The 17,500-nt window shown below is 33.8% G+C and overlaps 1 protein-coding gene and 1 long non-coding RNA gene across 9 annotated transcripts in view; both read left to right on the forward strand.

The window, feature by feature from the left end:
• The window catches only part of LOC147013516 (uncharacterized), a 1,840-nt gene extending 1,688 nt beyond the window's left edge, over window positions 1-152 (forward strand). The window contains exon 3 of the long non-coding RNA XR_015050979.1: window positions 1-152. This exon is cut by the window's left edge and continues 19 nt beyond it. This is a non-coding gene — a long non-coding RNA (uncharacterized LOC147013516).
• LOC147013515 (SH3 and multiple ankyrin repeat domains protein 3-like) overlaps window positions 1-17,500 on the forward strand; it is a 522,196-nt gene that overhangs the window by 182,171 nt on the left and 322,525 nt on the right. The window lies entirely within an intron of this gene.

A 17,500-nucleotide genomic window follows, 5' to 3' on the forward strand; every position in this document is an offset into this window, starting at 1 on the left:
GAAATCACAAGACATCTGAAGAAGATTGCTGGGAAAGATTATACATTCTCGCAAATGAATATTTAATATTTTCAATATTAATAAATTATATTTGTTTTGTTTACAATTACTTGATTCTGAATTTCAAGAAGAGGATCAAGACATGAACGAGAGGGAGGGGTGGGGGGGGGGGGGGAGGGGGTAGGTGCGCTCCCCCAATGACCCATCACCCCCTCATCCCATCCCTCCCCTCCCCATGTGTGTGTGTGGGGAAGGGTGGGGGTGGGATGAGGGAGGTGGTGGGTCAAAGGTGGGGGCACACAGGGGGATGAGGGGGTGGGGCTTGTGTGAGTGGGGTTTATGTGGGTGGGGCTTGTGTGGGTGGGGCTTGTGTGGGCGGGGCTTGTGTGGGCGGGGCTTCGGTGGGAGCGGTGTGTGGGAGTGGGCCTTGTGTGGGAGGGGCGTGTGTGGGCGGGGCGGGTGTGGGCGGGGCGTGTGTGGGCGGGGTTTATGTGGGGAGGGGTTAGGTGGGCGGAGCTTCGGTGGAGCTTATGTGGGAGGGGAGAATGTGGATTAGGTTTGTGTGGATAAATGGATGGGTGGATGGGTGGATGAGTGGAGCTTGTGTGGATGGGTGGATAATTTTTTAATTAAATAAACATGTTGTGTGTGGAGAACTAATTAACTAATCACGAATTATGTGAATATGATGAATATGGGTGGAGCTTGTGTGGGGTTTGTGTGTGTGGAGCTTGAGTGGGGTGGAGTTTTTGTGTGTTGGGTTTGTGTGGAGCTTGTGTGGGTGGGGTTTATGTGGGTGGGTTTTGTGTGGGTGGAGTCAAAAAGGGGCGGAGTCAAAAAATTTCAATTTATTGGAGCTTGTGAGGGGTTTGTGTGTGGTGGGGTTTGTGTGGGCGGGGCTTGTGTGGGGTTTGTGTGGGTGGAGTCAAAAAGGGGCGGAGTCAAAAAATTTCAATTTATCTTTGTCTTTTGTAATTCCTGTGAATAAAATGAACCTAAAATCTCTTCCCCTTCCAAATCATATATTTTATAAGTCCAAGGAACCGTATCTATTACATCAACAATTTTAAAAAGTTCTTTCGTCCATCGTTCAGTAAAACCCTTTTCAAAATGAGATTTCCACCTATATATTCTTACGATATCACCAACTTTGAACTTAGGTTTTCTGACATTAATCTCTTTTTCATATTTTAATTTTGTAAATGTTTCTGATGGTTTCATATTTGTTGACGTGTGAATCGTGTCATTATACTTATCCACAATATCCTGAATAAAAGATGACCATTGTTGTGAACCGAGTTGTGTGAATTTTTTATATAGTCTCTCTTTTAAGGTACGATTAAAACGTTCAACAACAACTGCCTTCCCTTCATTAAAGGTACTGTATAATGTAATACTGTTATTTTTTAGAAAATTCATAAATGTCTTGTTATAAAACTCTCTACCCTCATCAGTCCACAATTTTTTAGGTTTTCTCTTACTTTTATTAAATATCTGTTGAAAGGCTAACATAAGAGTATTACCTGTTTTGTTTTTTAATGGGACAACCCACACATATCTACTCCTCAAATCAATAATGGTTAAAGCATACTTGTACCCCTTATCATTATTAAGTTCAATCAAATCAGCAGACCAGATATAATCAACTTCCTTGGAATAAACTTTTCTTCTCTGAAACTTTGTGAATATTGGTTTATGTAATTCATCAGCTAATTGCTCTTCAGTCTTAATGACATCATTAGAGCCTATAAGTTTTTTGAATTTCCAAGACCAAGTTTCAATTTAGCACTGATCATCTTCTTCACAATGAACCGATCAACTTTTTCTCTCAAGGTTGGATTTTGTATCAGAGACAAATTATACAACATTTCTCTATCGGCTTCATGCTTTTCTTCCAACGTTGTGGTATTCCCATAATCAATATCGTGTCTCATGCACACTTCATCAACTCTATTGATAGGCTTACTCCAGAATTTAGGATTGTCTACCTCATCTAATCTTTTATCTAAGTTTGTGCCTGGACCACAGAAAGAATACCCTGGAAGATGTAATTCCCCTGGTATTCCAGTAGTTGTAAATTTACTTCCTGATAAAAACTTTTGTATATCTCCTCGTTTGTGTTTGGAGATAAATTGATTTTTTTTTGAACCACACACCGAACATATACCTTTTTGTATAACCCTGTTATTTTTACTTTTAATATATGAAATATTTTTAGTATTAGTTTTCTTTTTACATTTGAGACAATAACTCATTTATTTATGTGAAAAAGTCCTGCAGAGTGCAAAAACCTTTTTAGTTTCCAACATGCACATTTGAATCTTAATTTTTAAAACATAAAGAATCCTTAGAAATGCCTTCACTCTCTCCTCCATTTATTTAAGAAAAAAAATAAAAATGAAAAACTTGAATTAAAATGAATAGCTTGGCGATGTCAATAGTCTTGAAGAAAATATTGCAAATAGACTTGTCAATTCTTTGTTTTCCTCCTCGGTGGGTTGAGTTATTTTCTGTAATACCACCAATCTTTTTTGAATCTCACTGGTTTCCATATTTTGATATTTATTTTGTCTCGCTCTTTCCTCCCTCTCCTCCCTCTCTCTCTTCTCTCTCTTCTCCCTTTCATCCCTCTCTCTCTTCTCCTTTTCCTCCTTCTCTTTCTTCTCCCTCTCCTCCTTCTCTCTCTTCTCCTTTTCCTACTCTTCCCTCTCTTCTTCAACTCCTTCCTCATCCCTTATTATCCTTGAATCGCTTACACCCCATAGAATATTATACATATATTCATCAGGATTTCTTGTTATTCCTGTATCCAAAATAATTTTTTTTACAACAGGAAACCAATAAAATTTCTTTTGAATTTCTAAAAGAGCCTTACCTTTTCTTAACTTTATAATTTTTTCATTATTTAACATTTTCATTAAATCTAAAGTTGTCGGTTTATCAACATCAGCATCATGCCAATCTTTTATTGAAAATACCTCATTCTTATGTTGTAGAACATATTTATTAAAATACCGAATACCCTTTTCTTGAAGGTATGCTTGGACACAGAAATGATAATTTTCTTGAAGCCTTCTTGCTGTCATTTATGTATTAGAAATATATGTTAGAATAATATTATGGCACGAAACACCTCCCCATCTTCCCATAGTTAAATCATTTTGTATTTCCTTACTTATTATATATAATCCTGTTTTTTCTGTTTTCATGAGATAAACAAGGGCAAAACCATTATTATATTTACCCTTATTAAATTCTTTTATTTGTTGTTTACTAATCGTGGCCCCACAAAACTCATTCTCGATACCAAGTGGATAATATTCTTCCTTACGAGACTGATTTAATTGTTCCAGGTCTTCGAGGTTAATTTTAAATGACCAATTATACCCTAAATCATTCATATCATACCCCCATTGTTCTATTCTCATACAAACGATATGCCCTTCTTTATAAAAAATTATTTTAATTCGAACTGTGAATTCTGCATGACCTGGAGATAATATCAACACTTCTGTATCTTTGGAATACACGGCCGTTTTATTTAAGGATATATATATTGTGATAAATCGCTTAATCTCACCAAGTCATTCGCGTCAGTCGGGCTTGGATAATTTTTTAATTTATAAGCATTTTTCATGTTAATATTTTGGTTATATTATATTTATGTCATTCAGCCCGTGCCTTTGTGTAATAATTTGATAAATCAATATCCAGTTCTTGAGATACACCAAAGATAGAACCATCTTTACCAACATAAGTCATTTATATTAGATTAAAAATAATATAAAGTTTTTTATTTTTGTTGAGTTGAAATAACACATATAGACATAATTGACCACAACACTTGGAATTTAATTATTGGACTTGAAATGTTTGATAAACACCATTCTGTAAGAATTTTATGACTTCAACAGGTGGTGGAAGACCAAAACTATCAAAATAATATTTGTCTTGACTATTAAAAATACAAACCCAATGAGAACCGTTCCCATTATTATCTTCGAAGTTCATAATAATATTCTTTCTATGTTTCGGCACATTTGTTAATTCATCTCTCATACAAATAACCACATTATGAATTTTTAATTTCTTACAATAAATTTACAAGTTGTAAATTTGATGTTGTATTCTTTCCAAATTCTTTCAACCACTCATCAATGCTCATTTATTTATTAGAAAGATATAATCCATTACCTCTTTTCGTTAATTTTACACCTGCTTGTGCTATAGAAGAAAGCATATCTCCAACTAACAATCTCGCTTTATCAGGCAGACCTTCAAGTTTTTCAGCAAAATCTACAATTACACCACTTCCACGAATTTGTTTCTCCAACTCTTTGTTATGTCTTTCCAATTCTTTTTGAGCCTGGAGTTGAGCCTTCCTTTCGTTGGCAGTTTTCACCGCTGTTGAAATACCACCTGTCAATGCTCCAACCGCACTTAAACCAGCAAATAAAGGAATTAGAAATGGGAGAAATCCTCCACTCGTCTCTCTTACTAAATATTTTTTCAACATTGGTTTTGTCATTTTAATTTTAAGTGAGCCAGTGTCATTCAAGATTTTAACCTGTTCTCTTGTGAGCAAAACATCAATTCTTACTGCTCCTTTTCTCTGAATTGTATTAACGTTAATCGTACAAGGCTTTTGATTTTGAACACAAGATGATAGTTTATGAAGATTTATTTGATGAACATATACCCCAGTTGGTACTTTGCCACTCATTTATTTAACAAAAAATTATGTGAGACTAATCATCACACCATTATCTGTATTAATCTGTAATTCTGTTTCTTCCAAAAGCAAACAATATGTATCAACTTCTTCACTCTCTCCTCTTTCAATGTATAGGGAAGTATCCACTCGATTAGACTTTATAGTTTCCTTTTGAGCGCTCAGGTCAAACGCATAGATTGTATACAAACTTTTAAATGCTGTCATATCCAAAATAGGTTCTTTATTTCCATTACTTTCACACACCTTTTGGTAAGACTTGTATGCTTCAGCAAAATCATTTTTTTCCCAATTAATTTCCAATCTATCTCGTGGATAAAATGTTCCATCTTGAGAAACGCGAAGTTGTTTCACCTTAGCATTATCACTCAATGCATTATTCTTATCAGTCGCAGTATCACCATCTGGCTTTTTAAAAATCATCCACAGATATCGTGGCTTTCCTTCCAGAACACCCAAATTCCACGTGTAAGTAGTTTGGTTGAGTTTAACGTGTTGACATCTTCTTTTGAGGTATGATACACTGAGTGGTTTCTTTGAGTTAAGTCTTCGATTCAACATCTCTTCTGTTTTAAGATTAGGAGTATATTCACTGATAAACCAACTCATCTCCTCAATTACAAATTTATTCTGTTCACCAAAAGCACTACCAACACCAAAAAGCAATCTATTTTCATTATCATTCCTTTGTAGTTGAAATCTAATTTTAAGACCATACTGAACTTTATCATGATCACAAAATCCAAATATACCTTTAAGAGGAACTGCCACAGTAAAACTATTATCTGCTTTTGTATCATCATTATACATTCCTTTCCTTTGAGTATATCCAGGGTCTGTGTTTGTTCCCATTGACATATCAGGAATAAAACCTTCGACAGACCCCTTTTCCATTCTATCACTGAATGTATAGAGTGTAAATTTCATCATTTCAGATACAGCAGAGACATAATCAACCGCTTCAACTTGTGTTCCAATATACAAACGCACACTATCAAACATTTTCCAGAAGAAATCATTTACAAGTGTAGCGTTTGTGTTATTCCCATCTTTATTGAATTTAAATTTACACAACAAGAAACTTTCGGAGAGATTCAAATAGGTTTGTTGATTATTTATTTCAAAACTTTTTGTACCATTCGTATTCCAGTCTGTTCCAGTTATTGCATTTACCTTGAAGTAATCTTCTTTTTTAGTGGAGTTTGAGATAATAATAGTATCATCCAAATCATAGATACTATCAATTGCTTCCATACTTGTATTTATTTAGGAAAAAAGATGTTAAAACTTTTGAAACCCTGATCCAAGTATTTGAATTATTTTCTGTCGTTCTTGGGGGGACAACTGAGTTTTGCCTTTCTTAATTTCTTTTATTGCTTGTAATTTATGAGATTCCTTCTGGGCATCATTTATGCTCTTTACAGCACCTGCTACATTTCCCACAGCAGAAGCAGTTGAACCAATTAGATCTTTATGTTTAAGAATAGTTGAACCAATACCCATGAGAGTATCAATTATCCCATCTCCTCTAAATTGATGTCCAACACCCCTTTGTCTCTTAGGTTTATAGTATCCTCTACCAAGATACATACCTTCACCCTTGTAGTATGGGGAAAGGAACATCCCATCCCCTGTAATTATTTTATATTTTCCCAACTCGTGTTTCCTCACAATAACCATCGTATTTATTTATTGGAAAACTTCACGTAGGTGAATTCTGATGGATATAACTTCTCCATTAAAAGAAATCACACAATTATCTTGGTCGGTTATCCTAAAATTTACTCTGTGTATGGTTTTTCCTGACACAGGGAGATAAACCAAATTTTTAGGTTCCATATTGAATTTATAACCAATTGGGGTTGAGTATGCGCTGAATGAAAATATTACATTTGTTTTTTTCCCATCATTATAAGCACCATCAATCAAATCACAGTGAATTAACACCGAATTTATTCCTGAGGATATTTGAATGACATTATCACTGTAAAACGTCCCATTAGTTTCAATCTTTTTGAGGAGAAACCCAATAACTCTCTAAATGAATTATCAATTGTGAAATCAACCTTGTAGTTATTTTTAACTTTAATCGTTGATTTTGAAGTATGTTTTTGAATGTCTATAACAATATTTTTTGGTTCATCACCCTGTTCTTTCATAAGACGAGCAATTTCGGAAGATATTTGAGAAATCTCATATGCTCCGGGTGAGACTGTTATCGTTTTGTATCCACTTCCCGGATTATAACTAAACTTGTCATTTTTCTCGCTTATATTAAATAAGGTATTGTAAGTTTCCATGGACAATAAAGATGCCTCATATTCTTTTGTTGTGTCAAGTTGTAGTGGGTATGGGAATGAAGATGTGTGGTCGCTTGTTGTGAAATTGAAACTAAGGATTGTGCTTCTCATCTTATTTAATATGAGATAAAATGTCTTTATATTGATATTTATTAATTATTTTCATGTTCATCAACTGGTCTAAAATGGCTGATGCTTCATTAAAACAATTGTTATTTCCAGCCTTCTTACTACCTAACAACAATAACAGTCTATTAACTAATTGCGATGGGTCATTTGGAAGAAAACTAACACCTGAACCAAGGATACTTAAAGCCTGAATAATGTGTTTCTCCTTCTCATTCTTCCTACTTTTACCAGAAAGAATAACCTTATAATTTAGAGTGTTCAGCAGATCAATATATACTCTATCATCATTATTTTCCATATCCAATGGTTTATCAATATACTTTGATTCATCCCTCACAGTTGAACCTTGTCTTCCATCTTTTGTGAGAAGAAACATTAATCTCGGAGTTAGTTTAACAGGGGTTGAGCAGAACCCAAGAACCTTAATTCATCATTAAATATCAATACCTTTTCTTGAAGAAGATGAAATATTGCTGGTTGTTCTGTTGGAATGAGTCCTGCTTTGGTTTTTGAATCCGCTGAATATTCATTGTTTTGAACAGCATTCACAATATAATCAGGGGGTTGATTAATCTCTTCCAGTTGTTGAAATAAACCTTCATCATCATATACCTTTAATTCTCCTAAATGCTCTAATTCTTCCTCCGTCATTTGATCAAAATCTTTTAACATTTTAAGTTTTTTAGGAGTATATTCTACTGTGGGAACTGTGGAAACATCTTTCATTTTTTTTTTGGGAAGTTTTTAAAAGTGGTTTAAAAAATTTCTCTTGTTTTCTTTCAAATGCTTCTTCGCCCGTTAGTTTCTGTCTGCGTTTCTTCTTTATGTCTTCCTGTTGTTTTACAACTTTTGAAACCAACTCTTGATGTTCCTTAAATCTTCTTGCTCTTTCTTTTGCATCCATTTATTTATTGTAAAATATAATTTAATGAATTGTAAAGATCAACAGGGAAATTTTCCTTTTCTTCGTCATTCAAGTAGATGTGTTCAAATAAATCCTTTTCTTTAAATATTTCATCAAATTCTTTATTTACATTAATGCGAGTTGTAATTTCTTCTTCACTAATCCTTGCATCTCTGCTTTTCATACGTTTGCGTTGAGTTTCTTCATCAACATCAAAACCGAATGATAAAATCTTCACTCTGCTCAGATATTTAATAATTTGTCTCGTTCCTTCTGGATTAGTTTCTAATATCCCAACACCACCAGATTTTAGTTTCCTTAACTCACTCTTACAATGTGAATATTTTGTTGTACCAAGAGAAACCTCCTCAAATATTTGTCCTTCATTCCTCAATCGCATATGTTCCTCCACTGAAATATAGTGATAATCTTCACCTTTTACTTCTCCAGGTCTTATTGCTCTAGTTGTTGTTGATACAATGCGTATCACGGGGTGTTTTTTAAGTAAATTTACAATATTCTCATTTGTACTACACAAGAACCTTGATTTATGAAAGTTTTTTCCAGAAGTAGATTTACCCACAAGATTTATAATAATAGTTGTCATTTATATATGTAATTGTTTATAAAACAAAAAATATATCCCTTAATATCTCATCTTGTTTCACAACAATATATTTATATTTTTCAGTCGTGTGCTTCATGTAATCCTCAAATTTCTTTTTACTACAGAATGTAGAACAATTATCTCTCCAAAAATTATTGATATCTATTGAATTTAACTTGAATAAAATAAAAGTATTAGCATTGTTTCTGATGGAATGACGAGGAAGTTGAAAGTACGATTGACTAAGATAAATACAATTACAAGAAGAATGTCTCCCTCTTGTGTAGTAGCTGTCCATTACCGTTTGGTTTCTCTCATTAACACAATCATCAAAGATAACGAGGTTCTTTTTTGATTTATCCAAATCTTGGGGAGATGGTATATCATCCGTATTATCACTAAGAATACAAGTTATAGGATTTTATTTCTTTTTACATCTCTGTGTATCACAAAATAGTTGAATTATATCTTCAATGTTATAATCATTTAGGTTTTTTTGAAGTTTAAATAAACCGATTATATCTTCTTTTTGAAGACCAGCATTAAAACCTTGTGAGAGTAGTTGATACTCTGGTTGAAAACTCGACTTTGTGAAAATTATTAAATTATCATAATCTAAAAAGTTGGGAGTGAGGAGCATTTTTAAAAGCAAGCAGGTTTTTCCACATCCACTTGAACCAACTATGAGACATCTTAATGAATTTGGGAGATTTTTATGGTTGTTAAATTTTATCTTATTTTCCCAAATGGGTAAAAAATCATTCATTTATATATTTGGAAAACAGGTTATTTAATTTATTATTGGCTTTTTTAGAAACTCTATATTTTATCCTAAGTTCAGGTTTAATTTCAAGATAATCCATTATTTTATTTATACAATGTCTTGTGTTGATATTTCCCTGAAAATTACATCCATGAATAATATATAACAACAATCCTTTGAACATTTCTCTTATATGTTCAGTTTCTTCCCTTGTAAGGAAAGGTGTGTTATCACCCTCTTACTTTACATTCATTTCTCTAATCAATCTTGTAAAGTAATTCATTTTTGGTGTAAATCTAAAAGAATTATTTTCCTTTTTATATTTTTTATTATCATTAATTAGAAGATAATTACAGAATATACATTGTTTATAGGCCTTTGACTCTGTGTTTAATCCCCGTCTTTCACATGCAGGACAATTCTCAAATTTGTCATATGGAGAATCAGGAAAGTCTAGCATATTTATAAAGTAAAACTTTACTTAAACTGAAATTCATCTATACTTTCAGTTGTATATTGACTCATATTTAATAATATTACCATCGATATCGATATACTTTTTTTCATTATCAGATTCAACGACAACATTTTTTATATTAAAGGTAATTTTAAAATGATCGTTAATTACTATTGAACGAAATGTCATTTCACCTGATATATTAACATCCTTTATTTCATCAGGATTTACATCATTAAGGTTGTTGAAAAAAATACAAATTTCTCCTTGCATATTACAGATGGTCTTATCTTTTCTTTCTAAAGCTTCATCCATAAGGTTTTTGTTTTTTGATACTTTTTCTTGTTTCATTGCTTTTTCTAGTTTTGAATATATTACTAGAAGGAGAGGAGAAACTTTTGTTAGAGATACTTCAATTGATGTTCTACCAGGTATACTAAAAGCCCTTCCACTGAAGGAAATTGAAGAACTCATTATTTACCGTAATAGTTTTTATCCAATAGTTGTTATATTTATCTTTGTTCAATTTTACATCCTTGACATATTTCTCAGTATCTTTAACAAATGAAGACATTGATTGAAACTTGTCTTTTGTGTCTTGAAACATTGTATTTATTAAGTGAAAAAGTTGGAGGATAAAATGGTTTTAAGCACAGATTCACCTGTAAAATAAACGAAATTTTCATCAAGAAAATTTTAGTTTAAGCAAAGATTTATTATATAAATATGGTGAATACAACATACTGCGATGTTTGTAATCACAAATATAAACATTACAGAAAACACCTCCGAACCAACAAACACACATTTAATCTGTTTCATAAAATATCTCCTCTTGAGTTGGAAAGAAAACATTGTGGTATCTGTTCAAAGGATGTTTTGAAGAGTAGTTATAATAAACATCTTCAATCACAAAAACACATGAGCCTGGTGTTGGCGCAGTGGTTAGGGCAGCGGCTTGGGATCCAAGAGGTCCTGTGTTCAAGCCCCGTTGGGCCACTGAATTAATACACCAGGAGGTTGACTCAGCCTGTCATCCTTCCGAGGTCGGCGAAATGAGTACCAGTATACTGGGCCGGTGTATACCCCGGTTAAAATAGGTGTACCATATCCCTGTGTCGTAAGAGGCGACCAGGGTTGTGTCAGGAAGGGCATCCGGCGTAAAACATGTGCCAAATCACTGTGCGGATCATACGGATGATCCGCTGTGGCGACCCCTAACAGGAGCAGCCGAAAGAAGAAGAAGAGGAGAATCACAAAAACACAAGAAAAATGAGTTTAAAGTAAAGGGAGACTATTATATTGAAAACATTGATGGGGCATTTAAAGGGCATATAAAAATAAGGATTTTTCAATTTGGAGAACCCGGTCCATCATCAATAGCTGAATCAATTGAAATAGTGAAACCCGATGTTGAAAAATTTATCAAAAAGACATTAAAAGAAATGAAAACTTTAAAGTTTTATATGGGAGTGAAAATGAATATGAAAAGACAAGATGAAGAACATACTCCTTATATGAGAACAGATCTTCATTTTATAACATCATTTCAAGATTTTTTGAATAGTGGGGTTTATGAAGAACTATCAAGACAAGAGGAGGATGTTGATAATACAGTGGTAGGAAGTGGATTCAATATTTAAAAAATCATCTTTTTAGACAAACACATTCTAAAATCAAACCCTCTTAAAGCTTCTTCTTATATTGAATTACCAAAAGAAATAAAACTAAAGAAGGCAGTTGTTAATATTAAGAACAATGATAATAAATGTTTTCTCTGGTCTGTTCTTGCTCACTTTCATCCACCAAAATGTAATTCAGAAAGAGTAAAACAATATATGAAATATGAGAATACCTTGGACATTAAAGATTTTAAATTCCCAATGCCACAAACAGATATTCCTAAATTTGAGAAAAAGAATAATCTTTCTATTAATGTATATGGATTAACGGATACAAACAAAGTTCAAATATTAAAAATTTCAAACAACTATAAAAATGAAGAAACACACATTGATCTTTTATATTTTAGTGTTGGAAAGAATTCACATTACACATACATCAAGAATTTATCAAGATTAATCTCTTCTCAGGTATTCAGAACAGCAAACAAAATATATCCTTGTAAGCGATGTCTTAATTCATTTCATACAAAAGAACGATTAGAACAACATTCAAAATATTGTAGTAATCATAAATCAGCTGTAATTACAATGCCTAAACCTGGTGAAAAGATTTCTTTTGAAGATTATAATAAATCTATCATGCACCCATTTGTGATATACGCTGATTTTGAGTGTATCCTTAAAAAGATTAATACTGCTTCTCCTAATCCAAAAGAATCATATACAAATAAATATCAAAAACATATTCCTTGTGGTTTCTGTTATTATATCAAATCATCTGTTGGAGAAAAGTATTACAAACTTGAACATTATCGTGGAAAAAAAGCTTCACAAGAGTTTATAAAACGATTAGAAAAGGATTTTACAAGACTCACTAAATTAATGAAAGAAACAAATGAACCGATGAAATTAACCAAAGAAGAAAAATTAGAATTTAGATAGAACAATATCTGTCATATTTGTGAGGGGGAAATTAAGGAGTCTAAAGTTAGGGATCATTGTCATCTTACTGGTAAATATAGAGGTCCCGCTCATTCCTGTTGTAATCTTAATTATAAATTACCTTCTTTTATTCCAGTCTTTCTTCACAACAGCGCCAACTATGATACACATCTATTTATAAATGAACTTTCAAAAACACCAGAGAATATTTCTGCCATAACAAACACAAGTCAAAAGTATATTTCATTTACAAAAATGATATTCACAAAACCTTTAACTCGTATTAGGTTTCTAGATTCTTACAAGTTTATGGGAACACCACTAGCCGACCTCGCATCAAATCTAAGCTCCACGGACTCTTTTCCAAATCTTAATTCATTCTTTCCAAAAGAGGAAATTCTCACTAAAGAGGAAATTCAGATTAAAGAGAGAATTCAAAGTAAAGAGGAAATTCTAATTAATGAGGAAATTAATGAAGAAATTCTAACTGAAGATGAAATTCTAATTATAAAGAAAATTCAAACAATGAATGAAATTCGAACTAAAGAGGAAATTCTGATTAAAGATGAAATTCTGATTAAAGAAGGAATTCATACGAGAGAGGAAATTCAAACAAGGAATGAAATTCAAAGTATAGAGAAAATTCTTACAAGTAAGGGAATTTATCCTTATGATTATATGGATTCATTTATGAGATTTAAAGAAACACAACTTCCATCAAAAGAAAGTTTCTATAATAACCTTTATGAAGAAGAGATAAGTGATAAGGAATATAAACACGCACAAGAAATATGGAAAATATTTAAGATAAAGAACCTTGGAGAATATCATGATTTATATCTAAAAACATGTTTTATTGTTAGCTGATGTGTTTGAAGCTTTTAGATCACTCTGTCATAATAAAAAAGGTTATGGATTAGATCCTGCCCACTATTTCACAGCTCCTGGTTTAGCTTGGAGTGCAATGTTGAAAATGACAAAACAAGATATAGATTTAATCAGTGATGTTGATATGCTTTTGATGATTGAGAAGTCTAAGAGAGGTGGAATATCACAAGTATGTTCAAAAAGATATGCTAAGGCAAATAATAAATATCTTCCAAATTATGATAGTGAAAAAGATAGTAATTATTTGATGTATTTTGATGCTAATAATTTATATGGATGGGCAATGTCTCAATCTCTACCTTATGGTAAATTAGAGTGGGTGGAAGAAAAGGATTATGAAAAGGCTTTGATGAATATTGTTATTTCTTCTCAAGAGTAATTGAATGACGAAGAAGAAGGTTATTATTTTGAAGTTGATTTGAGGTACCCGAGTGATCTTCATAATAAGCATAAAGATCTTCCTTTTGCATGTGAGAAAGAAACACCAAAGAAAGAATGGTTAAGTGATTATCATAAAAGTTTTAATAATAAAGGTAAATCAACAGAAAAGTTATTAACAACATTCTATGATAAAGAGGGATATGTTTTGCATCAGAGAAGCTTAAAACAGTTTTTGAGAGAAGGATTGAGAGTAGCTAAATTCATAGAGTTTTAAAATTTAAAAAAGTCCTTGGGTGAAAAAGTATATTCAATTCAATACAGATATGAGAGCAAATACAAAAGTAAAATTTGAAGGGGACTTTTATAAATTAATGAATAATGCTGTATTTGGAAAGACTATGGAAAATGTTAGAAACAGGCAAAACATTAGATTCGCAACATCTTGGAAAGAAGCTTCGAGATTGATAAATAAACCAAGTTTTGAGAGAGAAGAGGTTTTTTCAGAGAACTTTTCTGCAATTCATATGAAAAAGGAAAGTATTGTAATGGATAAACCAATTTATATTGGAACAGCAGTTCTTGATTTATCAAAGATATTGATGTATGATTATTTGTATAATGACTTAAAGAAAGAGTATGGTGAAAATGTTTCATTGTTGTATATGGACACTGATAGTTTTATCTTCGAGATAAAAACTGATGATGTTTATGAAGATATGAAGAAAAATATTGGAGTATATGATACAAGTAATTTCAGCAAGAAGAGTGAGTTATTTTCCAAAAAGAATGAAAAGGTTATTGGTAAGTTTAAGGATGAGTTGGGTGGAAAAGTAATGAGTGAGTTTATTGGATTGAGAGCAAAGGCATATGCTTATAAGTATGGTGATCAGATTGATAAGAGGTTAAAGGGAATAAAGAAATATGTAATAAAGAAATCAATAACTTTTAGAAATTATTATAATTGTTTGATGAATAAGAAAGAAGAATATAGGAAAATGAATACAATAAGAAGTTATAAACATAACATATATAGTGAAGAAGTAAATAAAAAGGCATTAGGAGCCTTTGATGATAAGAGATTTATTTTAGATAATGGAATAGATTGTGTTCCATATGGATATTGTATGATAGAGTGTTTTAACGATGGGAAGATGGGTTAGGGTTTTTTTTAAGGGCTACCGCCGCGTTTTTTCGCAATATATAGATGGTTAAACCAAGTATTAATCAAACTAAAGAGTGGAGAAAATCTCAGTCTTGGTATATAAATGGAAAACATAATGAATGTGAAAAATATCAAATAAGTCTTATTGAAAAAATAACTAAAACAAAGGTAAATAAAACAAATAAGCGAATCAATTTAAAAAGTGGGAAGTTAGAGGATGTAAAGAAAAAAATGAATATCCTTGAATGGACTGAAAACTTTGATGGTTATCAATTGAACAATGAAAAAACAATTTACTATAATCTCAAAATGATATGTGGCTCAGGAGGTGGTCAGATGAGATCATTAAGAGAAGTTTATCATTTCGTAATGGCACAAAAGGGGTATCTTAAAAAATATAAAGATTCAAATGTTTTGTTTGTCAATATTTTAGATGGGGATTATTGTGCAAAGAAAATTAAACTATTGAAGGAATTTGAGAATGAACAAATCTTTATAGGTTCAATGAGTGAGCTGTTCAACCTTCAGGTTAAAAGGGGAGACAAATAAATATACCTTGGGATAGCCTGGTTATATATATATATATAATATAATAACTTGTGTGTATATATATATATATATATATATATATATATATATATATATATATATATATATATATATATATATATATATATATATATATATATATATATATATATATATATATATATAAAATATATACCTACAAAGCCTGGTGTTGGCTAAGCCTGGTGTTGGCTTAGTGGTTAGGGTGGCGGCTTGGGATCCCAGTGTCCTGAGTTCAAGCCCCGTTGGCTGCTGAATTAACACCAGGGGGTTGACTCAGCCTGTCATCCTTCCGAGGTCGGCGAAATGAGTGCCAGTGTACTGGTCCCGGTGTATGCCCTGGTTAGAATAGGTGTACCATATCCCTGTGTGTCATAAGAGGCGACCAGGGTTGGCGTCAGGAAGGGCATCCGGCCATAAAACATTGCCTCACAAAAAGCCAAACCCCTGCACAGCAGGGAAAAACGGATAAAAAGGGGGTTTATTTTCTAGGGAAAAAAAAAGGGAATCGCTGAAAATCCCCCATTCATTTACATGGGGAAAAGTGAGCCAGAACCAGTAAATCCACCCTACTTATATATATATATATATATATATATATATATATATATATATATATATATATATATATATATATATATATATATATATATATATATATATATATACAGTAGACTAGGCGTAAGTCGGCAGCGTGTAACTCGTCACTTCGCCTAAGTCGGCAGCGTCAAAAAGTCCCGAATTTATCTCATGTTAAGTCCCTATGAAGTTATTTATATATATATATATAAATATAAATATATATATATATATATAAAAAAAAAAATATATATATATATATATATATATATATATATATATATATATATATATATATATATATATATATATATATATATATATATACACATATATATTGTTGCGGATTCGCGCCCGCCGGCGTGCTGACGGCCACGTAACTCGAATCGCGGCACGTCGCCCACCGGACGGACAATCCAGTCATGACCCTCTCGGACTAACGCCGGGAACCAGTCACGGGTGGACCTTTCGGTCTCACCGCGATCGAGCCAATCGGCCCCCGCGTGGGATAGGGTTGCTCGCCAAATTCGACCTACCTAAGTACCCACACGGAGGGTAGACCGGGCGATCGCACCTCGCCGCAGGTCGACTTCGGACACGCGCCACTTAAGCGACCCGTTCCGTACTATCGGGATAACCGAGCGGTGTTATCGTCGGCCTCGACGGTTCGATTAATTATCGGGCGTATTCAGCCCACTACCAACCCTTTACGTGAAGCAAGATGAGGATTCAATGAAAGAAATGACGAAGCGAAGCGGGAAAACAGTTCAACATAAAGCACATTTATTCGCGATGAACGGAAAGCACACATATACAATTCCACCAAAAGCACATAGAAAAGAAGACAAAAAGCAAATGCGACAATGCAGATCTAATACCGATTACGCGAGCACACTGCAACACTTATACAATTTTACTTCACAGACGGCGCCGACAACACACATTCCCAAAGCAAAAGAAAAGAGAACCACCCTCCAGGATGAGGGGGTAGGCGGGCCTGGGGCCGAGACCGTGTCGGGCCTACCCGTCTGGTGATGAGACGCGGAGCGGCGGTGGTGCCTCAACTCCGCGGGCCTCGCGGACAGTGTCTGGTAGGGGGTGGGAAGGGGGCCCCCTTGGTCGCACTATCTCAGCGCGGGGGGAAACAGGAGGGGGTTGCTGATGCTCGGGGAAAGGAGGATTTTTACTCTGTCTCAGGTCCCGCGACGAGCGTCTCCACCTCGACCAGGTCGCGCCATCGGCCTCCCTGGTGTGCAGCTCCCGGCACCGACGCGAGCACCCCCTCGTCTGCCTTCGCCGCCGCCGCCTCTCCACAGCTCCGTCCTCTTCGCTCCGACTCCAACTCCGAACTCTTCCTCCTGCGAACTTCCCAACTGCACTCAACTCCAACGCACACGACGACGACTTTTCTGACGAACGCAGCCGCTTATATAAGCCCCGTGGCTTCGCCTTTGACCCCCTGCC

This window comes from Eptatretus burgeri, chromosome 14, assembly GCF_056783735.1.
Source record: "Eptatretus burgeri isolate ZD-2024b chromosome 14, Ebu_testis_v1, whole genome shotgun sequence".
Taxonomy (NCBI): domain Eukaryota; kingdom Metazoa; phylum Chordata; class Myxini; order Myxiniformes; family Myxinidae; genus Eptatretus; species Eptatretus burgeri.